The 26,403-nt window shown below is 40.6% G+C and overlaps 25 non-coding genes across 25 annotated transcripts; all 25 read left to right on the top strand.

Moving 5' to 3' along the window:
- The first annotated feature begins 24 nt into the window (after window positions 1-24).
- TRNAR-UCU (transfer RNA arginine (anticodon UCU)) lies at window positions 25-110 on the top strand. The gene is given in 2 exon segments: window positions 25-61; window positions 75-110. It is a non-coding gene; the product is annotated as a tRNA-Arg (tRNA).
- An 895-nt stretch (window positions 111-1,005) lies between these two features.
- On the top strand, window positions 1,006-1,091 carry TRNAR-UCU (transfer RNA arginine (anticodon UCU)). The gene is given in 2 exon segments: window positions 1,006-1,042; window positions 1,056-1,091. It is a non-coding gene; the product is annotated as a tRNA-Arg (tRNA).
- Window positions 1,092-2,966: 1,875 nt separating this feature from the next.
- TRNAR-UCU (transfer RNA arginine (anticodon UCU)) lies at window positions 2,967-3,052 on the top strand. Its single transcript is given in 2 exon segments — window positions 2,967-3,003; window positions 3,017-3,052. It is a non-coding gene; the product is annotated as a tRNA-Arg (tRNA).
- Window positions 3,053-3,947: 895 nt separating this feature from the next.
- TRNAR-UCU (transfer RNA arginine (anticodon UCU)) lies at window positions 3,948-4,033 on the top strand. The gene is given in 2 exon segments: window positions 3,948-3,984; window positions 3,998-4,033. It is a non-coding gene; the product is annotated as a tRNA-Arg (tRNA).
- A 1,875-nt stretch (window positions 4,034-5,908) lies between these two features.
- TRNAR-UCU (transfer RNA arginine (anticodon UCU)) lies at window positions 5,909-5,994 on the top strand. Its single transcript is given in 2 exon segments — window positions 5,909-5,945; window positions 5,959-5,994. It is a non-coding gene; the product is annotated as a tRNA-Arg (tRNA).
- Window positions 5,995-6,888: 894 nt separating this feature from the next.
- Window positions 6,889-6,974, top strand: TRNAR-UCU (transfer RNA arginine (anticodon UCU)). The gene is given in 2 exon segments: window positions 6,889-6,925; window positions 6,939-6,974. It is a non-coding gene; the product is annotated as a tRNA-Arg (tRNA).
- An 895-nt stretch (window positions 6,975-7,869) lies between these two features.
- Window positions 7,870-7,955, top strand: TRNAR-UCU (transfer RNA arginine (anticodon UCU)). Its single transcript is given in 2 exon segments — window positions 7,870-7,906; window positions 7,920-7,955. It is a non-coding gene; the product is annotated as a tRNA-Arg (tRNA).
- An 895-nt stretch (window positions 7,956-8,850) lies between these two features.
- TRNAR-UCU (transfer RNA arginine (anticodon UCU)) lies at window positions 8,851-8,936 on the top strand. Its single transcript is given in 2 exon segments — window positions 8,851-8,887; window positions 8,901-8,936. It is a non-coding gene; the product is annotated as a tRNA-Arg (tRNA).
- An 887-nt stretch (window positions 8,937-9,823) lies between these two features.
- Window positions 9,824-9,909, top strand: TRNAR-UCU (transfer RNA arginine (anticodon UCU)). The gene is given in 2 exon segments: window positions 9,824-9,860; window positions 9,874-9,909. It is a non-coding gene; the product is annotated as a tRNA-Arg (tRNA).
- An 895-nt stretch (window positions 9,910-10,804) lies between these two features.
- Window positions 10,805-10,890, top strand: TRNAR-UCU (transfer RNA arginine (anticodon UCU)). Its single transcript is given in 2 exon segments — window positions 10,805-10,841; window positions 10,855-10,890. It is a non-coding gene; the product is annotated as a tRNA-Arg (tRNA).
- Window positions 10,891-11,785: 895 nt separating this feature from the next.
- TRNAR-UCU (transfer RNA arginine (anticodon UCU)) lies at window positions 11,786-11,871 on the top strand. Its single transcript is given in 2 exon segments — window positions 11,786-11,822; window positions 11,836-11,871. It is a non-coding gene; the product is annotated as a tRNA-Arg (tRNA).
- An 895-nt stretch (window positions 11,872-12,766) lies between these two features.
- TRNAR-UCU (transfer RNA arginine (anticodon UCU)) lies at window positions 12,767-12,852 on the top strand. The gene is given in 2 exon segments: window positions 12,767-12,803; window positions 12,817-12,852. It is a non-coding gene; the product is annotated as a tRNA-Arg (tRNA).
- An 892-nt stretch (window positions 12,853-13,744) lies between these two features.
- Window positions 13,745-13,830, top strand: TRNAR-UCU (transfer RNA arginine (anticodon UCU)). The gene is given in 2 exon segments: window positions 13,745-13,781; window positions 13,795-13,830. It is a non-coding gene; the product is annotated as a tRNA-Arg (tRNA).
- An 895-nt stretch (window positions 13,831-14,725) lies between these two features.
- On the top strand, window positions 14,726-14,811 carry TRNAR-UCU (transfer RNA arginine (anticodon UCU)). Its single transcript is given in 2 exon segments — window positions 14,726-14,762; window positions 14,776-14,811. It is a non-coding gene; the product is annotated as a tRNA-Arg (tRNA).
- Window positions 14,812-15,706: 895 nt separating this feature from the next.
- TRNAR-UCU (transfer RNA arginine (anticodon UCU)) lies at window positions 15,707-15,792 on the top strand. Its single transcript is given in 2 exon segments — window positions 15,707-15,743; window positions 15,757-15,792. It is a non-coding gene; the product is annotated as a tRNA-Arg (tRNA).
- An 895-nt stretch (window positions 15,793-16,687) lies between these two features.
- TRNAR-UCU (transfer RNA arginine (anticodon UCU)) lies at window positions 16,688-16,773 on the top strand. The gene is given in 2 exon segments: window positions 16,688-16,724; window positions 16,738-16,773. It is a non-coding gene; the product is annotated as a tRNA-Arg (tRNA).
- Window positions 16,774-17,668: 895 nt separating this feature from the next.
- TRNAR-UCU (transfer RNA arginine (anticodon UCU)) lies at window positions 17,669-17,754 on the top strand. Its single transcript is given in 2 exon segments — window positions 17,669-17,705; window positions 17,719-17,754. It is a non-coding gene; the product is annotated as a tRNA-Arg (tRNA).
- An 895-nt stretch (window positions 17,755-18,649) lies between these two features.
- On the top strand, window positions 18,650-18,735 carry TRNAR-UCU (transfer RNA arginine (anticodon UCU)). Its single transcript is given in 2 exon segments — window positions 18,650-18,686; window positions 18,700-18,735. It is a non-coding gene; the product is annotated as a tRNA-Arg (tRNA).
- Window positions 18,736-19,630: 895 nt separating this feature from the next.
- On the top strand, window positions 19,631-19,716 carry TRNAR-UCU (transfer RNA arginine (anticodon UCU)). Its single transcript is given in 2 exon segments — window positions 19,631-19,667; window positions 19,681-19,716. It is a non-coding gene; the product is annotated as a tRNA-Arg (tRNA).
- Window positions 19,717-20,611: 895 nt separating this feature from the next.
- On the top strand, window positions 20,612-20,697 carry TRNAR-UCU (transfer RNA arginine (anticodon UCU)). Its single transcript is given in 2 exon segments — window positions 20,612-20,648; window positions 20,662-20,697. It is a non-coding gene; the product is annotated as a tRNA-Arg (tRNA).
- An 895-nt stretch (window positions 20,698-21,592) lies between these two features.
- Window positions 21,593-21,678, top strand: TRNAK-UUU (transfer RNA lysine (anticodon UUU)). Its single transcript is given in 2 exon segments — window positions 21,593-21,629; window positions 21,643-21,678. It is a non-coding gene; the product is annotated as a tRNA-Lys (tRNA).
- An 895-nt stretch (window positions 21,679-22,573) lies between these two features.
- TRNAR-UCU (transfer RNA arginine (anticodon UCU)) lies at window positions 22,574-22,659 on the top strand. Its single transcript is given in 2 exon segments — window positions 22,574-22,610; window positions 22,624-22,659. It is a non-coding gene; the product is annotated as a tRNA-Arg (tRNA).
- Window positions 22,660-23,554: 895 nt separating this feature from the next.
- Window positions 23,555-23,640, top strand: TRNAR-UCU (transfer RNA arginine (anticodon UCU)). Its single transcript is given in 2 exon segments — window positions 23,555-23,591; window positions 23,605-23,640. It is a non-coding gene; the product is annotated as a tRNA-Arg (tRNA).
- An 895-nt stretch (window positions 23,641-24,535) lies between these two features.
- Window positions 24,536-24,621, top strand: TRNAR-UCU (transfer RNA arginine (anticodon UCU)). Its single transcript is given in 2 exon segments — window positions 24,536-24,572; window positions 24,586-24,621. It is a non-coding gene; the product is annotated as a tRNA-Arg (tRNA).
- Window positions 24,622-25,516: 895 nt separating this feature from the next.
- TRNAR-UCU (transfer RNA arginine (anticodon UCU)) lies at window positions 25,517-25,602 on the top strand. Its single transcript is given in 2 exon segments — window positions 25,517-25,553; window positions 25,567-25,602. It is a non-coding gene; the product is annotated as a tRNA-Arg (tRNA).
- Window positions 25,603-26,403: the final 801 nt, after the last annotated feature.

The following is a 26,403-nucleotide window of genomic DNA, read 5'->3' as shown; positions in this document are numbered from 1 at the left end:
GGCAAAAACAGTCAGTGCAAGCTCGGCTCTGTGGCGCAATGGATAGCGCATTGGACTTCTAGTGAAATGTAGGCATTCAAAGGCTGTGGGTTCGAGTCCCACCAGAGTCGCATTTTAAACTAGAAGCCGAAGCCGTGTTACCTAAAAGATGCAGAAAGTGCACCGAAGATGGCCCTCAAAAGTCCATCCCTGGAAACATGTCTGCTGCAACACAGACTAATCTCTTCATGGAAAGGAGTAAACAGTTCACCTTCACCAGCACAGTTTGTAACCACCTCACCAACTAATGACACACAATTAATCAACTAAGAGAATGAAAGCGTGCCAAGTCTTGCCTTCCATAACCAACAAACTTGGTTTTCGCTAATGATAAATCTAGCTTTGTTCCTAAATTTAAACAACAAGCCGCCCTTGAGATTCCATAGGGACATCATTGAAGAATATCCCATCAAGGGCTTCATTCCTAAAATGTATATCTTCTCCAGATGTAGTATACAAAGCAAGCTGCATGAGCATTGTTGTGCAGCACAAAGGATATCACCTTGGACATGCAAACAAATTCACATTTTGAAATGTGGAGCGTCTCAGTTCCTAAAGCATTCATGATGGGTTTTTTTTAATGAGTGGCACCAATTTCATTAAATGAAACAAAAGAAGTGGATTTGAGAGGTCAGATGTTGGTAAGTACAACCATCTCTGCTGCTGAGTATTGAAAGTTTAGCAGGTTACAGGTAGAAGACTCAGAAAGTTTTTGATTTTTCTTAGAAATCTAGAAGACAGGTTGTGATGATAGCTTGTTATATAATGAAACAGGTGTTTGATGAGAGTGAGATGGGACTGCTGAAATAATCCAGAGTAACATTTGGGAGATAGCCAGATGCTGTACTCTTTCTTCTTATATAACAAAAAGGTAGCCTGCATACATCCTGAAATGCCACGAACAAATGGGTAAAAGCAGATATTTTTCATTTGAAGGTGCCTGGCAAAAACAGTCAGTGCAAGCTCGGCTCTGTGGCGCAATGGATAGCGCATTGGACTTCTAGTGAAATGTAGGCATTCAAAGGCTGTGGGTTCGAGTCCCACCAGAGTCGCATTTTAAACTGGAAACCGAAGCCGTGTTACCTAAAAGATGCTGAAAGTGCACCGAAGATGGCCCTCAAAAGTCCATCCCTGGAAACTTGTCTGCTGCAACACAGACTAATCTCTTCATGGAAAGGAGTAAACAGTTCACCTTCACCAGCACAGTTTGTAACCACCTCACCAACTAATGACACACAATTAATCAACTAAGAGAATGAAAGCGTGCCAAGTCTTGCCTTCCATAACCAACAAACTTGGTTTTCGCTAATGATAAATCTAGCTTTGTTCCTAAATTTAAACAACAAGCCACCCTTGAGATTTCATAGGGACATCATTGAAGAATATCCCATCAAGGGCTTCATTCCTAAAATGTATATCTTCTCCAGATGTAGTATGCAAAGCAAGCTGCATGAGCATTGTTGTGCAGCACAAAGGATATCACCTTGGACGTGCAAACAAATTCACATTTTGAAATGTGGAGCGTCTCAGTTCCTGAAGCATTCATGATGGTTTTTTTTTAATGAGTGGCACCAATTTCATTAAATGAAACAAAAGAAGTGGATTTAAGAGGTCAGATGTTGGTAAGTACAACCATCTCTGCTGCTGAGTATTGAAAGTTTAGCAGGTTACAGGTATTAGACTCAGAAAGTTTTTGATTTTTCTTAGAAATCTAGAAGATGGGTTGTGATGATAGCTTGTTATGTACTGAAACAGGTGTTTGATGAGAGTGAGATGGGACTGCTGAAATAATCCAGAGTAACATTTGGGAGATAGCCAGATGCTGTACTCTTTCTTCTTATATAACAAAAAGGTAGCCTGCATACATCCTGAAATGCCACGAACAAATGGGTAAAAGCAGATATTTTTCATTTGAAGGTGCCTGACAAAAACAGTCAGTGCAAGCTTGGCTCTGTGGCGCAATGGATAGCGCACTGGACTTCTAGTGAAATGTAGGCATTCAAAGGTTGTGGGTTCGAGTTCACCAGAGTCGTATTTTAAACTGGAAACCGAAGCCGTGTTACCTAAAAGATGCTGAAAGTGCACCGAAGATGGCCCTCAAAAGTCCATCCCTGGAAACTTGTCTGCTGCAACACAGACTAAGCTCTTCATGGAATGGAGTAAACAGTTCACCTTCACCAGCACAGTTTGTAACCACCTCATCAACTAATGACCCACAATTAATCAACTAAGAGAATGAGAGCGTGCCAAGTGTTGCCATCCATAACCAACAAACTTGGTTTTCGCTAATGATAAATCTAGCTTTGTTCCTAAATTTAAACAACAAGCCGCCCTTGAGATTTCATAGGGACATCATTGAAGAATATCCCATCAAGGGCTTCATTCCTAAAATGTATATCTTCTCCAGATGTAGTATGCAAAGCAAGCTGCATGAGCATTGTTGTGCAGCACAAAGGATATCACCTTGGACGTGCAAACAAATTCACATTTTGAAATGTGGAGCGTCTCAGTTCCTGAAGCATTCATGATGGTTTTTTTTTAATGAGTGGCACCAATTTCATTAAATGAAACAAAAGAAGTGGATTTAAGAGGTCAGATGTTGGTAAGTACAACCATCTCTGCTGCTGAGTATTGAAAGTTTAGCAGGTTACAGGTAGTAGACTCAGAAAGTTTTTGATTTTTCTTAGAAATCTAGAAGACAGGTTGTGATGATAGCTTGTTATGTAATGAAACAGGTGTTTGATGAGAGTGAGATGGGACTGCTGAAATAATCCAGAGTAACATTTGGGAGATAGCCAGATGCTGTACTCTTTCTTCTTATATAACAAAAAGGAAGCCTGCATACATCCTGAAATGCCACGAACAAATGGGTAAAAGCAGATATTTTTCATTTGAAGGTGCCTGGCAAAAACAGTCAGTGCAAGCTCGGCTCTGTGGCGCAATGGATAGCGCATTGGACTTCTAGTGAAATGTAGGCATTCAAAGGTTGTGGGTTCGAGTCCCACCAGAGTCGCATTTTAAACTGGAAACCGAAGCCGTGTTACCTAAAAGATGCTGAAAGTGCACCGAAGATGGCCCTCAAAAGTCCATCCCTGGAAACTTGTCTGCTGCAACACAGACTAATCTCTTCATGGAAAGGAGTAAACAGTTCACCTTCACCAGCACAGTTTGTAACCACCTCACCAACTAATGACACACAATTAATCAACTAAGAGAATGAAAGTGTGCCAAGTCTTGCCTTCCATAACCAACAAACTTGGTTTTCGCTAATGATAAATCTAGCTTTGTTCCTAAATTTAAACAACAAGCTGCCCTTGAGATTCCATAGGGACATCATTGAAGAATATCCCATCAAGGGCTTCATTCCTAAAATGTATATCTTCTCCAGATGTAGTATGCAAAGCAAGCTGCACGAGCATTGTTGTGCAGCACAAAGGATATCACCTTGGACGTGCAAACAAATTCACATTTTGAAATGTGGAGCGTCTCAGTTCCTGAAGCATTCATGATGGTTTTTTTTTAATGAGTGGCACCAATTTCATTAAATGAAACAAAAGAAGTGGATTTGAGAGGTCAGATGTTGGTAAGTACAACCATCTCTGCTGCTGAGTATTGAAAGTTTAGCAGGTTACAGGTAGTAGACTCAGAAAGTTTTTGATTTTTCTTAGAAATCTAGAAGACAGGTTGTGATGATAGCTTGTTATGTAATGAAACAGGTGTTTGATGAGAGTGAGATGGGACTGCTGAAATAATCCAGAGTAACATTTGGGAGATAGCCAGATGCTGTACTCTTTCTTCTTATATAACAAAAAGGTAGCCTGCATACATCCTGAAATGCCACGAACAAATGGGTAAAAGCAGATATTTTTCATTTGAAGGTGCCTGGCAAAAACAGTCAGTGCAAGCTTGGCTCTGTGGCGCAATGGATAGCGCATTGGACTTCTAGTGAAATGTAGGCATTCAAAGGCTGTGGGTTTGAGTCCCACCAGAGTCGCATTTTAAACTGGAAACCGAAGCCGTGTTACCTAAAAGATGCTGAAAGTGCACCGAAGATGGCCCTCAAAAGTCCATCCCTGGAAACTTGTCTGCTGCAACACAGACTAATCTCTTCATGGAAAGGAGTAAACAGTTCACCTTCACCAGCACAGTTTGTAACCACCTCACCAACTAATGACACACAATTAATCAACTAAGAGAATGAAAGCGTGCCAAGTCTTGCCTTCCATAACCAACAAACTTGGTTTTCGCTAATGATAAATCTAGCTTTGTTCCTAAATTTAAACAACAAGCCACCCTTGAGATTTCATAGGGACATCATTGAAGAATATCCCATCAAGGGCTTCATTCCTAAAATGTATATCTTCTCCAGATGTAGTATGCAAAGCAAGCTGCATGAGCATTGTTGTGCAGCACAAAGGATATCACCTTGGACGTGCAAACAAATTCACATTTTGAAATGTGGAGCGTCTCAGTTCCTGAAGCATTCATGATGGTTTTTTTTTAATGAGTGGCACCAATTTCATTAAATGAAACAAAAGAAGTGGATTTAAGAGGTCAGATGTTGGTAAGTACAACCATCTCTGCTGCTGAGTATTGAAAGTTTAGCAGGTTACAGGTATTAGACTCAGAAAGTTTTTGATTTTTCTTAGAAATCTAGAAGATGGGTTGTGATGATAGCTTGTTATGTACTGAAACAGGTGTTTGATGAGAGTGAGATGGGACTGCTGAAATAATCCAGAGTAACATTTGGGAGATAGCCAGATGCTGTACTCTTTCTTCTTATATAACAAAAAGGTAGCCTGCATACATCCTGAAATGCCACGAACAAATGGGTAAAAGCAGATATTTTTCATTTGAAGGTGCCTGACAAAAACAGTCAGTGCAAGCTTGGCTCTGTGGCGCAATGGATAGCGCACTGGACTTCTAGTGAAATGTAGGCATTCAAAGGTTGTGGGTTCGAGTTCACCAGAGTCGTATTTTAAACTGGAAACCGAAGCCGTGTTACCTAAAAGATGCTGAAAGTGCACCGAAGATGGCCCTCAAAAGTCCATCCCTGGAAACTTGTCTGCTGCAACACAGACTAAGCTCTTCATGGAATGGAGTAAACAGTTCACCTTCACCAGCACAGTTTGTAACCACCTCATCAACTAATGACCCACAATTAATCAACTAAGAGAATGAGAGCGTGCCAAGTGTTGCCATCCATAACCAACAAACTTGGTTTTCGCTAATGATAAATCTAGCTTTGTTCCTAAATTTAAACAACAAGCCGCCCTTGAGATTTCATAGGGACATCATTGAAGAATATCCCATCAAGGGCTTCATTCCTAAAATGTATATCTTCTCCAGATGTAGTATGCAAAGCAAGCTGCATGAGCATTGTTGTGCAGCACAAAGGATATCACCTTGGACGTGCAAACAAATTCACATTTTGAAATGTGGAGCGTCTCAGTTCCTGAAGCATTCATGATGGTTTTTTTTTAATGAGTGGCACCAATTTCATTAAATGAAACAAAAGAAGTGGATTTAAGAGGTCAGATGTTGGTAAGTACAACCATCTCTGCTGCTGAGTATTGAAAGTTTAGCAGGTTACAGGTAGTAGACTCAGAAAGTTTTTGATTTTTCTTAGAAATCTAGAAGACAGGTTGTGATGATAGCTTGTTATGTAATGAAACAGGTGTTTGATGAGAGTGAGATGGGACTGCTGAAATAATCCAGAGTAACATTTGGGAGATAGCCAGATGCTGTACTCTTTCTTCTTATATAACAAAAAGGAAGCCTGCATACATCCTGAAATGCCACGAACAAATGGGTAAAAGCAGATATTTTTCATTTGAAGGTGCCTGGCAAAAACAGTCAGTGCAAGCTCGGCTCTGTGGCGCAATGGATAGCGCATTGGACTTCTAGTGAAATGTAGGCATTCAAAGGTTGTGGGTTCGAGTCCCACCAGAGTCGCATTTTAAACTGGAAACCGAAGCCGTGTTACCTAAAAGATGCTGAAAGTGCACCGAAGATGGCCCTCAAAAGTCCATCCCTGGAAACTTGTCTGCTGCAACACAGACTAATCTCTTCATGGAAAGGAGTAAACAGTTCACCTTCACCAGCACAGTTTGTAACCACCTCACCAACTAATGACACACAATTAATCAACTAAGAGAATGAAAGCGTGCCAAGTCTTGCCTTCCATAACCAACAAACTTGGTTTTCGCTAATGATAAATCTAGCTTTGTTCCTAAATTTAAACAACAAGCTGCCCTTGAGATTCCATAGGGACATCATTGAAGAATATCCCATCAAGGGCTTCATTCCTAAAATGTATATCTTCTCCAGATGTAGTATGCAAAGCAAGCTGCACGAGCATTGTTGTGCAGCACAAAGGATATCACCTTGGACGTGCAAACAAATTCACATTTTGAAATGTGGAGCGTCTCAGTTCCTGAAGCATTCATGATGGTTTTTTTTAATGAGTGGCACCAATTTCATTAAATGAAACAAAAGAAGTGGATTTGAGAGGTCAGATGTTGGTAAGTACAACCATCTCTGCTGCTGAGTATTGAAAGTTTAGCAGGTTACAGGTAGTAGACTCAGAAAGTTTTTGATTTTTCTTAGAAATCTAGAAGACAGGTTGTGATGATAGCTTGTTATGTAATGAAACAGGTGTTTGATGAGAGTGAGATGGGACTGCTGAAATAATCCAGAGTAACATTTGGGAGATAGCCAGATGCTGTACTCTTTCTTCTTATATAACAAAAAGGTAGCCTGCATACATCCTGAAATGCCACGAACAAATGGGTAAAAGCAGATATTTTTCATTTGAAGGTGCCTGGCAAAAACAGTCAGTGCAAGCTTGGCTCTGTGGCGCAATGGATAGCGCATTGGACTTCTAGTGAAATGTAGGCATTCAAAGGCTGTGGGTTTGAGTCCCACCAGAGTCGCATTTTAAACTGGAAACCGAAGCCGTGTTACCTAAAAGATGCTGAAAGTGCACCGAAGATGGCCCTCAAAAGTCCATCCCTGGAAACTTGTCTGCTGCAACACAGACTAATCTCTTCATGGAAAGGAGTAAACAGTTCACCTTCACCAGCACAGTTTGTAACCACCTCACCAACTAATGACACACAATTAATCAACTAAGAGAATGAAAGCGTGCCAAGTCTTGCCTTCCATAACCAACAAACTTGGTTTTCGCTAATAATAAATCTAGCTTTGTTCCTAAATTTAAACAACAAGCCGCCCTTGAGATTCCATAGGGACATCATTGAAGAATATCCCATCAAGGGCTTCATTCCTAAAATGTATATCTTCTCCAGATGTAGTATGCAAAGCAAGCTGCATGAGCATTGTTGTGCAGCACAAAGGATATCACCTTGGACGTGCAAACAAATTCACATTTTGAAATGTGGAGCGTCTCAGTTCCTAAAGCATTCATGATGGGTTTTTTTTAATGAGTGGCACCAATTTCATTAAATGAAACAAAAGAAGTGGATTTGAGAGGTCAGATGTTGGTAAGTACAACCATCTCTGCTGCTGAGTATTGAAAGTTTAGCAGGTTACAGGTAGAAGACTCAGAAAGTTTTTGATTTTTCTTAGAAATCTAGAAGACGGGTTGTGATGATAGCTTGTTATGTAATGAAACAGGTGTTTGATGAGAGTGAGATGGGACTGCTGAAATAATCCAGAGTAACATTTGGGAGATAGCCAGATGCTGTACTCTTTCTTCTTATATAACAAAAAGGTAGCCTGCATACATCCTGAAATGCCACGAACAAATGGGTAAAAGCAGATATTTTTCATTTGAAGGTGCCTGGCAAAAACAGTCAGTGCAAGCTCGGCTCTGTGGCGCAATGGATAGTGCATTGGACTTCTAGTGAAATGTAGGCATTCAAAGGCTGTGGGTTCGAGTCCCACCAGAGTCGCATTTTAAACTGGAAACCGAAGCCGTGTTACCTAAAAGATGCAGAAAGTGCACCGAAGATGGCCCTCTAAAGTCCATCCCTGGAAACATGTCTGCTGCAACACAGACTAATCTCTTCATGGAAAGGAGTAAACAGTTCACCTTCACCAGCACAGTTTGTAACCACCTCACCAACTAATGACATACAATTAATCAACTAAGAGAATGAAAGCGTGCCAAGTCTTGCCTTCCATAACCAACAAACTTGGTTTTCGCTAATGATAAATCTAGCTTTGTTCCTAAATTTAAACAACAAGCCGCCCTTGAGATTCCATAGGGACATCATTGAAGAATATCCCATCAAGGGCTTCATTCCTAAAATGTATATCTTCTCCAGATGTAGTATGCAAAGCAAGCTGCATGAGCATTGTTGTGCAGCACAAAGGATATCACCTTGGACGTGCAAACAAATTCACATTTTGAAATGTGGAGCGTCTCAGTTCCTAAAGCATTCATGATGGGTTTTTTTTAATGAGTGGCACCAATTTCATTAAATGAAACAAAAGAAGTGGATTTGAGAGGTCAGATGTTGGTAAGTACAACCATCTCTGCTGCTGAGTATTGAAAGTTTAGCAGGTTACAGGTAGTAGACTCAGAAAGTTTTTGATTTTTCTTAGAAATCTAGAAGACAGGTTGTGATGATAGCTTGTTATGTAATGAAACAGGTGTTTGATGAGAGTGAGATGGGACTGCTGAAATAATCCAGAGTAACATTTGGGAGATAGCCAGATGCTGTACTCTTTCTTCTTATATAACAAAAAGGTAGCCTGCATACATCCTGAAATGCCACGAACAAATGGGTAAAAGCAGATATTTTTCATTTGAAGGTGCCTGGCAAAAACAGTCAGTGCAAGCTCGGCTCTGTGGCGCAATGGATAGCGCATTGGACTTCTAGTGAAATGTAGGCATTCAAAGGCTGTGGGTTTGAGTCCCACCAGAGTCGCATTTTAAACTGGAAACCGAAGCCGTGTTACCTAAAAGATGCTGAAAGTGCACCGAAGATGGCCCTCAAAAGTCCATCCCTGGAAACTTGTCTGCTGCAACACAGACTAATCTCTTCATGGAAAGGAGTAAACAGTTCACCTTCACCAGCACAGTTTGTAACCACCTCACCAACTAATGACACACAACTAAGAGAATGAAAGCGTGCCAAGTCTTGCCTTCCATAACCAACAAACTTGGTTTTCGCTAATAATAAATCTAGCTTTGTTCCTAAATTTAAACAACAAGCCGCCCTTGAGATTCCATAGGGACATCATTGAAGAATATCCCATCAAGGGCTTCATTCCTAAAATGTATATCTTCTCCAGATGTAGTATGCAAAGCAAGCTGCATGAGCATTGTTGTGCAGCACAAAGGATATCACCTTGGACGTGCAAACAAATTCACATTTTGAAATGTGGAGCGTCTCAGTTCCTAAAGCATTCATGATGGGTTTTTTTTAATGAGTGGCACCAATTTCATTAAATGAAACAAAAGAAGTGGATTTGAGAGGTCAGATGTTGGTAAGTACAACCATCTCTGCTGCTGAGTATTGAAAGTTTAGCAGGTTACAGGTAGAAGACTCAGAAAGTTTTTGATTTTTCTTAGAAATCTAGAAGACGGGTTGTGATGATAGCTTGTTATGTAATGAAACAGGTGTTTGATGAGAGTGAGATGGGACTGCTGAAATAATCCAGAGTAACATTTGGGAGATAGCCAGATGCTGTACTCTTTCTTCTTATATAACAAAAAGGTAGCCTGCATACATCCTGAAATGCCACGAACAAATGGGTAAAAGCAGATATTTTTCATTTGAAGGTGCCTGGCAAAAACAGTCAGTGCAAGCTCGGCTCTGTGGCGCAATGGATAGCGCATTGGACTTCTAGTGAAATGTAGGCATTCAAAGGCTGTGGGTTCGAGTCCCACCAGAGTCGCATTTTAAACTGGAAACCGAAGCCGTGTTACCTAAAAGATGCAGAAAGTGCACCGAAGATGGCCCTCTAAAGTCCATCCCTGGAAACATGTCTGCTGCAACACAGACTAATCTCTTCATGGAAAGGAGTAAACAGTTCACCTTCACCAGCACAGTTTGTAACCACCTCACCAACTAATGACATACAATTAATCAACTAAGAGAATGAAAGCGTGCCAAGTCTTGCCTTCCATAACCAACAAACTTGGTTTTCGCTAATGATAAATCTAGCTTTGTTCCTAAATTTAAACAACAAGCCGCCCTTGAGATTCCATAGGGACATCATTGAAGAATATCCCATCAAGGGCTTCATTCCTAAAATGTATATCTTCTCCAGATGTAGTATGCAAAGCAAGCTGCATGAGCATTGTTGTGCAGCACAAAGGATATCACCTTGGACGTGCAAACAAATTCACATTTTGAAATGTGGAGCGTCTCAGTTCCTAAAGCATTCATGATGGGTTTTTTTTAATGAGTGGCACCAATTTCATTAAATGAAACAAAAGAAGTGGATTTGAGAGGTCAGATGTTGGTAAGTACAACCATCTCTGCTGCTGAGTATTGAAAGTTTAGCAGGTTACAGGTAGTAGATTCAGAAAGTTTTTGATTTTTCTTAGAAATCTAGAAGACGGGTTGTGATGATAGCTTGTTATGTAATGAAACAGGTGTTTGATGAGAGTGAGATGGGACTGCTGAAATAATCCAGAGTAACATTTGGGAGATAGCCAGATGCTGTACTCTTTCTTCTCATATAACAAAAAGGTAGCCTGCATACATCCTGAAATGCCACGAACAAATGGGTAAAAGCAGATATTTTTCATTTGAAGGTGCCTGGCAAAAACAGTCAGTGCAAGCTTGGCTCTGTGGCGCAATGGATAGCGCATTGGACTTCTAGTGAAATGTAGGCATTCAAAGGTTGTGGGTTTGAGTCCCACCAGAGTCGCATTTTAAACTGGAAACCGAAGCCGTGTTACCTAAAAGATGCTGAAAGTGCACCGAAGATGGCCCTCAAAAGTCCATCCCTGGAAACTTGTCTGCTGCAACACAGACTAAGCTCTTCATGGAAAGGAGTAAACAGTTCACCTTCACCAGCACAGTTTGTAACCACCTCATCAACTAATGACCCACAATTAATCAACTAAGAGAATGAGAGCGTGCCAAGTGTTGCCATCCATAACCAACAAACTTGGTTTTCGCTAATGATAAATCTAGCTTTGTTCCTAAATTTAAACAACAAGCCGCCCTTGAGATTTCATAGGGACATCATTGAAGAATATCCCATCAAGGGCTTCATTCCTAAAATGTATATCTTCTCCAGATGTAGTATGCAAAGCAAGCTGCATGAGCATTGTTGTGCAGCACAAAGGATATCACCTTGGACGTGCAAACAAATTCACATTTTGAAATGTGGAGCGTCTCAGTTCCTAAAGCATTCATGATGGGTTTTTTTTAATGAGTGGCACCAATTTCATTAAATGAAACAAAAGAAGTGGATTTGAGAGGTCAGATGTTGGTAAGTACAACCATCTCTGCTGCTGAGTATTGAAAGTTTAGCAGGTTACAGGTAGAAGACTGAGAACGTTTCTGATTTTTCTTAGAAATCTAGAAGACAGGTTGTGATGATAGCTTGTTATATAATGAAACAGGTGTTTGATGAGAGTGAGATGGGACTGCTGAAATAATCCAGAGTAACATTTGGGAGATAGCCAGATGCTGTACTCTTTCTTCTTATATAACAAAAAGGTAGCCTGCATACATCCTGAAATGCCACGAACAAATGGGTAAAAGCAGATATTTTTCATTTGAAGGTGCCTGGCAAAAACAGTCAGTGCAAGCTCGGCTCTGTGGCGCAATGGATAGCGCATTGGACTTCTAGTGAAATGTAGGCATTCAAAGGTTGTGGGTTCGAGTCCCACCAGAGTCGCATTTTAAACTGGAAACCAAAGCCGTGTTACCTAAAAGATGCTGAAAGTGCACCGAAGATGGCCCTCAAAAGTCCATCCCTGGAAACTTGTCTGCTGCAACACAGACTAATCTCTTCATGGAAAGGAGTAAACAGTTCACCTTCACCAGCACAGTTTGTAACCACCTCACCAACTAATGACACACAATTAATCAACTAAGAGAATGAAAGCGTGCCAAGTCTTGCCTTCCATAACCAACAAACTTGGTTTTCGCTAATGGTAAATCTAGCTTTGTTCCTAAATTTAAACAACAAGCCGCCCTTGAGATTCCATAGGGACATCATTGAAGAATATCCCATCAAGGGCTTCATTCCTAAAATGTATATCTTCTCCAGATGTAGTATGCAAAGCAAGCTGCACGAGCATTGTTGTGCAGCACAAAGGATATCACCTTGGACGTGCAAACAAATTCACATTTTGAAATGTGGAGCGTCTCAGTTCCTGAAGCATTCATGATGGTTTTTTTTTAATGAGTGGCACCAATTTCATTAAATGAAACAAAAGAAGTGGATTTGAGAGGTCAGATGTTGGTAAGTACAACCATCTCTGCTGCTGAGTATTGAAAGTTTAGCAGGTTACAGGTAGTAGATTCAGAAAGTTTTTGATTTTTCTTAGAAATCTAGAAGACGGGTTGTGATGATAGCTTGTTATGTAATGAAACAGGTGTTTGATGAGAGTGAGATGGGACTGCTGAAATAATCCAGAGTAACATTTGGGAGATAGCCAGATGCTGTACTCTTTCTTCTTATATAACAAAAAGGTAGCCTGCATACATCCTGAAATGCCACGAACAAATGGGTAAAAGCAGATATTTTTCATTTGAAGGTGCCTGGCAAAAACAGTCAGTGCAAGCTCGGCTCTGTGGCGCAATGGATAGCGCATTGGACTTCTAGTGAAATGTAGGCATTCAAAGGTTGTGGGTTCGAGTCCCACCAGAGTCGCATTTTAAACTGGAAACCGAAGCCGTGTTACCTAAAAGATGCTGAAAGTGCACCGAAGATGGCCCTCAAAAGTCCATCCCTGGAAACTTGTCTGCTGCAACACAGACTAAGCTCTTCATGGAAAGGAGTAAACAGTTCACCTTCACCAGCACAGTTTGTAACCACCTCATCAACTAATGACCCACAATTAATCAACTAAGAGAATGAGAGCGTGCCAAGTGTTGCCATCCATAACCAACAAACTTGGTTTTCGCTAATGATAAATCTAGCTTTGTTCCTAAATTTAAACAACAAGCCGCCCTTGAGATTTCATAGGGACATCATTGAAGAATATCCCATCAAGGGCTTCATTCCTAAAATGTATATCTTCTCCAGATGTAGTATGCAAAGCAAGCTGCATGAGCATTGTTGTGCAGCACAAAGGATATCACCTTGGACGTGCAAACAAATTCACATTTTGAAATGTGGAGCGTCTCAGTTCCTGAAGCATTCATGATGGTTTTTTTTTAATGAGTGGCACCAATTTCATTAAATGAAACAAAAGTGGATTTAAGAGGTCAGATGTTGGTAAGTACAACCATCTCTGCTGCTGAGTATTGAAAGTTTAGCAGGTTACAGGTAGTAGACTCAGAAAGTTTTTGATTTTTCTTAGAAATCTAGAAGACAGGTTGTGATGATAGCTTGTTATGTAATGAAACAGGTGTTTGATGAGAGTGAGATGGGACTGCTGAAATAATCCAGAGTAACATTTGGGAGATAGCCAGATGCTGTACTCTTTCTTCTTATATAACAAAAAGGTAGCCTGCATACATCCTGAAATGCCACGAACAAATGGGTAAAAGCAGATATTTTTCATTTGAAGGTGCCTGGCAAAAACAGTCAGTGCAAGCTCGGCTCTGTGGCGCAATGGATAGCGCATTGGACTTCTAGTGAAATGTAGGCATTCAAAGGTTGTGGGTTCGAGTCCCACCAGAGTCGCATTTTAAACTGGAAACCGAAGCCGTGTTACCTAAAAGATGCTGAAAGTGCACCGAAGATGGCCCTCAAAAGTCCATCCCTGGAAACTTGTCTGCTGCAACACAGACTAATCTCTTCATGGAAAGGAGTAAACAGTTCACCTTCACCAGCACAGTTTGTAACCACCTCACCAACTAATGACACACAATTAATCAACTAAGAGAATGAAAGCGTGCCAAGTCTTGCCTTCCATAACCAACAAACTTGGTTTTCGCTAATGATAAATCTAGCTTTGTTCCTAAATTTAAACAACAAGCTGCCCTTGAGATTCCATAGGGACATCATTGAAGAATATCCCATCAAGGGCTTCATTCCTAAAATGTATATCTTCTCCAGATGTAGTATGCAAAGCAAGCTGCACGAGCATTGTTGTGCAGCACAAAGGATATCACCTTGGACGTGCAAACAAATTCACATTTTGAAATGTGGAGCGTCTCAGTTCCTGAAGCATTCATGATGGTTTTTTTTTAATGAGTGGCACCAATTTCATTAAATGAAACAAAAGAAGTGGATTTGAGAGGTCAGATGTTGGTAAGTACAACCATCTCTGCTGCTGAGTATTGAAAGTTTAGCAGGTTACAGGTAGTAGACTCAGAAAGTTTTTGATTTTTCTTAGAAATCTAGAAGACAGGTTGTGATGATAGCTTGTTATGTAATGAAACAGGTGTTTGATGAGAGTGAGATGGGACTGCTGAAATAATCCAGAGTAACATTTGGGAGATAGCCAGATGCTGTACTCTTTCTTCTTATATAACAAAAAGGTAGCCTGCATACATCCTGAAATGCCACGAACAAATGGGTAAAAGCAGATATTTTTCATTTGAAGGTGCCTGGCAAAAACAGTCAGTGCAAGCTCGGCTCTGTGGCGCAATGGATAGCGCATTGGACTTCTAGTGAAATGTAGGCATTCAAAGGTTGTGGGTTCGAGTCCCACCAGAGTCGCATTTTAAACTGGAAACCGAAGCCGTGTTACCTAAAAGATGCTGAAAGTGCACCGAAGATGGCCCTCAAAAGTCCATCCCTGGAAACTTGTCTGCTGCAACACAGACTAATCTCTTCATGGAAAGGAGTAAACAGTTCACCTTCACCAGCACAGTTTGTAACCACCTCACCAACTAATGACACACAATTAATCAACTAAGAGAATGAAAGCGTGCCAAGTCTTGCCTTCCATAACCAACAAACTTGGTTTTCGCTAATGATAAATCTAGCTTTGTTCCTAAATTTAAACAACAAGCTGCCCTTGAGATTCCATAGGGACATCATTGAAGAATATCCCATCAAGGGCTTCATTCCTAAAATGTATATCTTCTCCAGATGTAGTATGCAAAGCAAGCTGCACGAGCATTGTTGTGCAGCACAAAGGATATCACCTTGGACGTGCAAACAAATTCACATTTTGAAATGTGGAGCGTCTCAGTTCCTGAAGCATTCATGATGGTTTTTTTTTAATGAGTGGCACCAATTTCATTAAATGAAACAAAAGAAGTGGATTTGAGAGGTCAGATGTTGGTAAGTACAACCATCTCTGCTGCTGAGTATTGAAAGTTTAGCAGGTTACAGGTAGTAGACTCAGAAAGTTTTTGATTTTTCTTAGAAATCTAGAAGACAGGTTGTGATGATAGCTTGTTATGTAATGAAACAGGTGTTTGATGAGAGTGAGATGGGACTGCTGAAATAATCCAGAGTAACATTTGGGAGATAGCCAGATGCTGTACTCTTTCTTCTTATATAACAAAAAGGTAGCCTGCATACATCCTGAAATGCCACGAACAAATGGGTAAAAGCAGATATTTTTCATTTGAAGGTGCCTGGCAAAAACAGTCAGTGCAAGCTCGGCTCTGTGGCGCAATGGATAGCGCATTGGACTTCTAGTGAAATGTAGGCATTCAAAGGCTGTGGGTTTGAGTCCCACCAGAGTCGCATTTTAAACTGGAAACCGAAGCCGTGTTACCTAAAAGATGCTGAAAGTGCACCGAAGATGGCCCTCAAAAGTCCATCCCTGGAAACTTGTCTGCTGCAACACAGACTAATCTCTTCATGGAAAGGAGTAAACAGTTCACCTTCACCAGCACAGTTTGTAACCACCTCACCAACTAATGACACACAATTAATCAACTAAGAGAATGAAAGCGTGCCAAGTCTTGCCTTCCATAACCAACAAACTTGGTTTTCGCTAATAATAAATCTAGCTTTGTTCCTAAATTTAAACAACAAGCCGCCCTTGAGATTCCATAGGGACATCATTGAAGAATATCCCATCAAGGGCTTCATTCCTAAAATGTATATCTTCTCCAGATGTAGTATGCAAAGCAAGCTGCATGAGCATTGTTGTGCAGCACAAAGGATATCACCTTGGACGTGCAAACAAATTCACATTTTGAAATGTGGAGCGTCTCAGTTCCTAAAGCATTCATGATGGGTTTTTTTTAATGAGTGGCACCAATTTCATTAAATGAAACAAAAGAAGTGGATTTGAGAGGTCAGATGTTGGTAAGTACAACCATCTCTGCTGCTGAGTATTGAAAGTTTAGCAGGTTACAGGTAGAAGACTCAGAAAGTTTTTGATTTTTCTTAGAAATCTAGAAGACGGGTTGTGATGATAGCTTGTTATGTAATGAAACAGGTGTTTGATGAGAGTGAGATGGGACTGCTGAAATAATCCAGAGTAACATTTGGGAGATAGCCAGATGCTGTACTCTTTCTTCTTATATAACAAAAAGGTAGCCTGCATACATCCTGAAATGCCACGAACAAATGGGTAAAAGCAGATATTTTTCATTTGAAGGTGCCTGGCAAAAACAGTCAGTGCAAGCTCGGCTCTGTGGCGCAATGGATAGCGCATTGGACTTCTAGTGAAATGTAGGCATTCAAAGGCTGTGGGTTCGAGTCCCACCAGAGTCGCATTTTAAACTGGAAACCGAAGCCGTGTTACCTAAAAGATGCAGAAAGTGCACCGAAGATGGCCCTCAAAAGTCCATCCCTGGAAACATGTCTGCTGCAACACAGACTAATCTCTTCATGGAAAGGAGTAAACAGTTCACCTTCACCAGCACAGTTTGTAACCACCTCACCAACTAATGACATACAATTAATCAACTAAGAGAATGAAAGCGTGCCAAGTCTTGCCTTCCATAACCAACAAACTTGGTTTTCGCTAATGATAAATCTAGCTTTGTTCCTAAATTTAAACAACAAGCCGCCCTTGAGATTCCATAGGGACATCATTGAAGAATATCCCATCAAGGGCTTCATTCCTAAAATATATATCTTCTCCAGATGTAGTATGCAAAGCAAGCTGCATGAGCATTGTTGTGCAGCACAAAGGATATCACCTTGGACGTGCAAACAAATTCACATTTTGAAATGTGGAGCGTCTCAGTTCCTGAAGCATTCATGATGGGTTTTTTTTAATGAGTGGCACCAATTTCATTAAATGAAACAAAAGAAGTGGATTTAAGAGGTCAGATGTTGGTAAGTACAACCATCTCTACTGCTGAGTATTGAAAGTTTAGCAGGTTACAGGTAGTAGACTCAGAAAGTTTTTGATTTTTCTTAGAAATCTAGAAGACAGGTTGTGATGATAGCTTTTTATGTAATGAAACAGGTGTTTGATGAGAGTGAGATGGGACTGCTGAAATAATCCAGAGTAACATTTGGGAGATAGCCAGATGCTGTACTCTTTCTTCTTATATAACAAAAAGGTAGCCTGCATACATCCTGAAATGCCACGAACAAATGGGTAAAAGCAGATATTTTTCATTTGAAGGTGCCTGGCAAAAACAGTCAGTGCAAGCTCGGCTCTGTGGCGCAATGGATAGCGCATTGGACTTCTAGTGAAATGTAGGCATTCAAAGGCTGTGGGTTTGAGTCCCACCAGAGTCACATTTTAAACTGGAAACCGAAGCCGTGTTACCTAAAAGATGCAGAAAGTGCACCGAAGATGGCCCTCAAAAGTCCATCCCTGGAAACATGTCTGCTGCAACACAGACTAATCTCTTCATGGAAAGGAGTAAACAGTTCACCTTCACCAGCACAGTTTGTAACCACCTCACCAACTAATGACATACAATTAATCAACTAAGAGAATGAAAGCGTGCCAAGTCTTGCCTTCCATAACCAACAAACTTGGTTTTCGCTAATGATAAATCTAGCTTTGTTCCTAAATTTAAACAACAAGCCGCCCTTGAGATTCCATAGGGACATCATTGAAGAATATCCCATCAAGGGCTTCATTCCTAAAATGTATATCTTCTCCAGATGTAGTATGCAAAGCAAGCTGCACGAGCATTGTTGTGCAGCACAAAGGATATCACCTTGGACGTGCAAACAAATTCACATTTTGAAATGTGGAGCGTCTCAGTTCCTGAAGCATTCATGATGGTTTTTTTTTAATGAGTGGCACCAATTTCATTAAATGAAACAAAAGAAGTGGATTTGAGAGGTCAGATGTTGGTAAGTACAACCATCTCTGCTGCTGAGTATTGAAAGTTTAGCAGGTTACAGGTAGTAGACTCAGAAAGTTTTTGATTTTTCTTAGAAATCTAGAAGACAGGTTGTGATGATAGCTTGTTATGTAATGAAACAGGTGTTTGATGAGAGTGAGATGGGACTGCTGAAATAATCCAGAGTAACATTTGGGAGATAGCCAGATGCTGTACTCTTTCTTCTTATATAACAAAAAGGTAGCCTGCATACATCCTGAAATGCCACGAACAAATGGGTAAAAGCAGATATTTTTCATTTGAAGGTGCCTGGCAAAAATAGTCAGTGCAAGCTCGGCTCTGTGGCGCAATGGATAGCGCATTGGGCTTCTAGTGAAATGTAGGCATTCAAAGGCTGTGGGTTCGAGTCCCACCAGAGTCGCATTTTAAACTGGAAACCGAAGCCGTGTTACCTAAAAGATGCTGAAAGTGCACCGAAGATGGCCCTCAAAAGTCCATCCCTGGAAACTTGTCTGCTGCAACACAGACTAAGCTCTTCATAGAAAGGAGTAAACAGTTCACCTTCACCAGCACAGTTTGTAACCACCTCATCAACTAATGACACACAATTAATCAACTAAGAGAATGAAAGCGTGCCAAGTCTTGCCTTCCATAACCAACAAACTTGGTTTTCGCTAATGATAAATCTAGCTTTGTTCCTAAATTTAAACAACAAGCCGCCCTTGAGATTCCATAGGGACATCATTGAAGAATATCCCATCAAGGGCTTCATTCCTAAAATGTATATCTTCTCCAGATGTAGTATGCAAAGCAAGCTGCACGAGCATTGTTGTGCAGCACAAAGAATATCACCTTGGACGTGCAAACAAATTCACATTTTGAAATGTGGAGCGTCTCAGTTCCTGAAGCATTCATGATGGGTATTTTTTAATGAGTGGCACCAATTTCATTAAATGAAACAAAAGAAGTGGATTTGAGAGGTCAGATGTTGGTAAGTACAACCATCTCTGCTGCTGAGTATTGAAAGTTTAGCAGGTTACAGGTAGTAGACTCAGAAAGTTTTTGATTTTTCTTAGAAATCTAGAAGACGGGTTGTGATGATAGCTTGTTATATAATGAAACAGGTGTTTGATGAGAGTGAGATGGGACTGCTGAAATAATCCAGAGTAACATTTGGGAGATAGCCAGATGCTGTACTCTTTCTTCTTATATAACAAAAAGGTAGCCTGCATACATCCTGAAATGCCACGAACAAATGGGTAAAAGCAGATATTTTTCATTTGAAGGTGCCTGGCAAAAACAGTCAGTGCAAGCTCGGCTCTGTGGCGCAATGGATAGCGCATTGGACTTCTAGTGAAATGTAGGCATTCAAAGGTTGTGGGTTCGAGTCCCACCAGAGTCGCATTTTAAACTGGAAACCGAAGCCGTGTTACCTAAAAGATGCTGAAAGTGCACCGAAGATGGCCCTCAAAAGTCCATCCCTGGAAACTTGTCTGCTGCAACACAGACTAATCTCTTCATGGAAAGGAGTAAACAGTTCACCTTCACCAGCACAGTTTGTAACCACCTCACCAACTAATGACACACAATTAATCAACTAAGAGAATGAAAGCGTGCCAAGTCTTGCCTTCCATAACCAACAAACTTGGTTTTCGCTAATGATAAATCTAGCTTTGTTCCTAAATTTAAACAACAAGCCGCCCTTGAGATTCCATAGGGACATCATTGAAGAATATCCCATCAAGGGCTTCATTCCTAAAATGTATATCTTCTCCAGATGTAGTATGCAAAGCAAGCTGCACGAGCATTGCTGTGCAGCACAAAGGATATCACCTTGGACGTGCAAACAAATTCACATTTTGAAATGTGGAGCGTCTCAGTTCCTGAAGCATTCATGATGGTTTTTTTTTAATGAGTGGCACCAATTTCATTAAATGAAACAAAAGAAGTGGATTTGAGAGGTCAGATGTTGGTAAGTACAACCATCTCTGCTGCTGAGTATTGAAAGTTTAGCAGGTTACAGGTAGTAGACTCAGAAAGTTTTTGATTTTTCTTAGAAATCTAGAAGACAGGTTGTGATGATAGCTTGTTATGTAATGAAACAGGTGTTTGATGAGAGTGAGATGGGACTGCTGAAATAATCCAGAGTAACATTTGGGAGATAGCCAGATGCTGTACTCTTTCTTCTTATATAACAAAAAGGTAGCCTGCATACATCCTGAAATGCCACGAACAAATGGGTAAAAGCAGATATTTTTCATTTGAAGGTGCCTGGCAAAAACAGTCAGTGCAAGCTCGGCTCTGTGGCGCAATGGATAGCGCATTGGACTTCTAGTGAAATGTAGGCATTCAAAGGTTGTGGGTTCGAGTCCCACCAGAGTCGCATTTTAAACTGGAAACCGAAGCCGTGTTACCTAAAAGATGCTGAAAGTGCACCGAAGATGGCCCTCAAAAGTCCATCCCTGGAAACTTGTCTGCTGCAACACAGACTAATCTCTTCATGGAAAGGAGTAAACAGTTCACCTTCACCAGCACAGTTTGTAACCACCTCACCAACTAATGACACACAATTAATCAACTAAGAGAATGAAAGCGTGCCAAGTCTTGCCTTCCATAACCAACAAACTTGGTTTTCGCTAATGATAAATCTAGCTTTGTTCCTAAATTTAAACAACAAGCCGCCCTTGAGATTCCATAGGGACATCATTGAAGAATATCCCATCAAGGGCTTCATTCCTAAAATGTATATCTTCTCCAGATGTAGTATGCAAAGCAAGCTGCACGAGCATTGCTGTGCAGCACAAAGGATATCACCTTGGACGTGCAAACAAATTCACATTTTGAAATGTGGAGCGTCTCAGTTCCTGAAGCATTCATGATGGTTTTTTTTTAATGAGTGGCACCAATTTCATTAAATGAAACAAAAGAAGTGGATTTGAGAGGTCAGATGTTGGTAAGTACAACCATCTCTGCTGCTGAGTATTGAAAGTTTAGCAGGTTACAGGTAGTAGACTCAGAAAGTTTTTGATTTTTCTTAGAAATCTAGAAGACAGGTTGTGATGATAGCTTGTTATGTAATGAAACAGGTGTTTGATGAGAGTGAGATGGGACTGCTGAAATAATCCAGAGTAACATTTGGGAGATAGCCAGATGCTGTACTCTTTCTTCTTATATAACAAAAAGGTAGCCTGCATACATCCTGAAATGCCACGAACAAATGGGTAAAAGCAGATATTTTTCATTTGAAGGTGCCTGGCAAAAACAGTCAGTGCAAGCTCGGCTCTGTGGCGCAATGGATAGCGCATTGGACTTTTAGTGAAATGTAGGCATTCAAAGGCTGTGGGTTTGAGTCCCACCAGAGTCGCATTTTAAACTGGAAACCGAAGCCGTGTTACCTAAAAGATGCTGAAAGTGCACCGAAGATGGCCCTCAAAAGTCCATCCCTGGAAACTTGTCTGCTGCAACACAGACTAATCTCTTCATGGAAAGGAGTAAACAGTTCACCTTCACCAGCACAGTTTGTAACCACCTCACCAACTAATGACACACAATTAATCAACTAAGAGAATGAAAGCGTGCCAAGTCTTGCCTTCCATAACCAACAAACTTGGTTTTCGCTAATGATAAATCTAGCTTTGTTCCTAAATTTAAACAACAAGCCGCCCTTGAGATTCCATAGGGACATCATTGAAGAATATCCCATCAAGGGCTTCATTCCTAAAATGTATATCTTCTCCAGATGTAGTATGCAAAGCAAGCTGCATGAGCATTGTTGTGCAGCACAAAGGATATCACCTTGGACGTGCAAACAAATTCACATTTTGAAATGTGGAGCGTCTCAGTTCCTAAAGCATTCATGATGGGTTTTTTTTAATGAGTGGCACCAATTTCATTAAATGAAACAAAAGAAGTGGATTTGAGAGGTCAGATGTTGGTAAGTACAACCATCTCTGCTGCTGAGTATTGAAAGTTTAGCAGGTTACAGGTAGAAGACTCAGAAAGTTTTTGATTTTTCTTAGAAAACTAGAAGACGGGTTGTGATGATAGCTTGTTATGTAATAAAACAGGTGTTTGATGAGAGTGAGATGGGACTGCTGAAATAATCCAGAGTAACATTTGGGAGATAGCCAGATGCTGTACTCTTTTTTCTTATATAACAAAAAGGTAGCCTGCATACATCCTGAAATGCCACGAACAAATGGGTTAAAGCAGATATTTTTCATTTGAAGGTGCCTGGCAAAAACAACTAGTGCAAGCTCGGCTCTGTGGCGCAATGGATAGCGCATTGGACTTCTAGTAAAATGTAGGCATTCAAAGGTTGTGGGTTCGAGTCCCAACAGAGTCGCATTTTAAACTGGAAACGGAAGCCGTGTTACCTAAAAGATGCTGAAAGTGCACCGAAGATGGCCCTCAAAAGTCCATCCCTGGAAACTTGTCTGCTGCAACACAGACTAAGCTCTTCATAGAAAGGAGTAAACAGTTCACCTTCACCAGCACAGTTTGTAACCACCTCATCAACTATAGACACACAATTAATCAACTAAGAGAATGAAAGCGTGCCAAGTCTTGCCTTCCATAACCAACAAACTTGGTTTTCGCTAATGATAAATCTAGCTTTGTTCCTAAATTTAAACAACAAGCCGCCCTTGAGATTCCATAGGGACATCATTGAAGAATATCCCATCAAGGGCTTCATTCCTAAAATGTATATCTTCTCCAGATGTAGTATGCAAAGCAAGCTGCATGAGCATTGTTGTGCAGCACAAAGGATATCACCTTGGACGTGCAAACAAATTCACATTTTGAAATGTGGAGCGTCTCAGTTCCTAAAGCATTCATGATAGGGTTTTTTTAATGAGTGGCACCAATTTCATTAAATGAAACAAAAGAAGTGGATTTGAGAGGTCAGATGTTGGTAAGTACAACCATCTCTGCTGCTGAGTATTGAAAGTTTAGCAGGTTACAGGTAGAAGACTCAGAAAGTTTTTGATTTTTCTTAGAAATCTAGAAGACGGGTTGTGATGATAGCTTGTTATGTAATAAAACAGGTGTTTGATGAGAGTGAGATGGGACTGCTGAAATAATCCAGAGTAACATTTGGGAGATAGCCAGATGCTGTACTCTTTCTTCTTATATAACAAAAAGGTAGCCTGCATACATCCTGAAATGCCACGAACAAATGGGTTAAAGCAGATATTTTTCATTTGAAGGTGCCTGGCAAAAACAACTAGTGCAAGCTCGGCTCTGTGGCGCAATGGATAGCGCATTGGACTTCTAGTAAAATGTAGGCATTCAAAGGTTGTGGGTTCGAGTCCCAACAGAGTCGCATTTTAAACTGGAAACGGAAGCCGTGTTACCTAAAAGATGCTGAAAGTGCACCGAAGATGGCCCTCAAAAGTCCATCCCTGGAAACTTGTCTGCTGCAACACAGACTAAGCTCTTCATAGAAAGGAGTAAACAGTTCACCTTCACCAGCACAGTTTGTAACCACCTCATCAACTAATGACACACAATTAATCAACTAAGAGAATGAAAGCGTGCCAAGTCTTGCCTTCCATAACCAACAAACTTGGTTTTCGCTAATGATAAATCTAGCTTTGTTCCTAAATTTAAACAACAAGCCGCCCTTGAGATTCCATAGGGACATCATTGAAGAATATCCCATCAAGGGCTTCATTCCTAAAATGTATATCTTCTCCAGATGTAGTATGCAAAGCAAGCTGCACGAGCATTGTTGTGCAGCACAAAGGATATCACCTTGGACGTGCAAACAAATTCACATTTTGAAATGTGGAGCGTCTCAGTTCCTGAAGCATTCATGATGGTTTTTTTTTAATGAGTGGCACCAATTTCATTAAATGAAACAAAAGAAGTGGATTTGAGAGGTCAGATGTTGGTAAGTACAACCATCTCTGCTGCTGAGTATTGAAAGTTTAGCAGGTTACAGGTAGTAGACTCAGAAAGTTTTTGATTTTTCTTAGAAATCTAGAAGACAGGTTGTGATGATAGCTTGTTATGTAATGAAACAGGTGTTTGATGAGAGTGAGATGGGACTGCTGAAATAATCCAGAGTAACATTTGGGAGATAGCCAGATGCTGTACTCTTTCTTCTTATATAACAAAAAGGTAGCCTGCATACATCCTGAAATGCCACGAACAAATGGGTAAAAGCAGATATTTTTCATTTGAAGGTGCCTGGCAAAAACAGTCAGTGCAAGCTCGGCTCTGTGGCGCAATGGATAGCGCAATGGACTTCTAGTGAAATGTAGGCATTCAAAGGCTGTGGGTTCGAGTCCCACCAGAGTCGCATTTTAAACTGGAAACCGAAGCCGTGTTACCTAAAAGATGCTGAAAGTGCACCGAAGATGGCCCTCAAAAGTCCATCCCTGGAAACTTGTCTGCTGCAACACAGACTAAGCTCTTCATAGAAAGGAGTAAACAGTTCACCTTCACCAGCACAGTTTGTAACCACCTCATCAACTAATGACACACAATTAATCAACTAAGAGAATGAAAGCGTGCCAAGTCTTGCCTTCCATAACCAACAAACTTGGTTTTCGCTAATGATAAATCTAGCTTTGTTCCTAAATTTAAACAACAAGCCGCCCTTGAGATTCCATAGGGACATCATTGAAGAATATCCCATCAAGGGCTTCATTCCTAAAATGTATATCTTCTCCAGATGTAGTATGCAAAGCAAGCTGCATGAGCATTGTTGTGCAGCACAAAGGATATCACCTTGGACGTGCAAACAAATTCACATTTTGAAATGTGGAGCGTCTCAGTTCCTAAAGCATTCATGATGGGTTTTTTTTAATGAGTGGCACCAATTTCATTAAATGAAACAAAAGAAGTGGATTTGAGAGGTCAGATGTTGGTAAGTACAACCATCTCTGCTGCTGAGTATTGAAAGTTTAGCAGGTTACAGGTAGAAGACTCAGAAAGTTTTTGATTTTTCTTAGAAATCTAGAAGACGGGTTGTGATGATAGCTTGTTATGTAATAAAACAGGTGTTTGATGAGAGTGAGATGGGACTGCTGAAATAATCCAGAGTAACATTTGGGAGATAGCCAGATGCTGTACTCTTTCTTCTTATATAACAAAAAGGTAGCCTGCATACATCCTGAAATGCCACGAACAAATGGGTTAAAGCAGATATTTTTCATTTGAAGGTGCCTGGCAAAAACAACTAGTGCAAGCTCGGCTCTGTGGCGCAATGGATAGCGCATTGGACTTCTAGTAAAATGTAGGCATTCAAAGGTTGTGGGTTCGAGTCCCACCAGAGTCGCATTTTAAACTGGAAACCGAAGCCGTGTTACCTAAAAGATGCTGAAAGTGCACCGAAGATGGCCCTCAAAAGTCCATCCCTGGAAACTTGTCTGCTGCAACACAGACTAATCTCTTCATGGAAAGGAGTAAACAGTTCACCTTCACCAGCACAGTTTGTAACCACCTCACCAACTAATGACACACAATTAATCAACTAAGAGAATGAAAGCGTGCCAAGTCTTGCCTTCCATAACCAACAAACTTGGTTTTCGCTAATGATAAATCTAGCTTTGTTCCTAAATTTAAACAACAAGCCGCCCTTGAGATTCCATAGGGACATCATTGAAGAATATCCCATCAAGGGCTTCATTCCTAAAATGTATATCTTCTCCAGATGTAGTATGCAAAGCAAGCTGCATGAGCATTGTTGTGCAGCACAAAGGATATCACCTTGGACGTGCAAACAAATTCACATTTTGAAATGTGGAGCGTCTCAGTTCCTAAAGCATTCATGATGGGTTTTTTTTAATGAGTGGCACCAATTTCATTAAATGAAACAAAAGAAGTGGATTTGAAAGGTCAGATGTTGGTAAGTACAACCATCTCTGCTGCTGAGTATTGAAAGTTTAGCAGGTTACAGGTAGTAGACTCAGAAAGTTTTTGATTTTTCTTAGAAATCTAGAAGACGGGTTGTGATGATAGCTTGTTATGTAATGAAACAGGTGTTTGATGAGAGTGAGATGGGACTGCTGAATTAATCCAGAGTAACATTTGGGAGATAGCCAGATGCTGTACTCTTTCTTCTTATATAACAAAAAGG

Source organism: Hyperolius riggenbachi, chromosome 8 (assembly GCF_040937935.1).
Source record: "Hyperolius riggenbachi isolate aHypRig1 chromosome 8, aHypRig1.pri, whole genome shotgun sequence".
Classification (NCBI taxonomy): domain Eukaryota; kingdom Metazoa; phylum Chordata; class Amphibia; order Anura; family Hyperoliidae; genus Hyperolius; species Hyperolius riggenbachi.
This window is presented reverse-complemented; position numbering and strand designations above follow the sequence as displayed.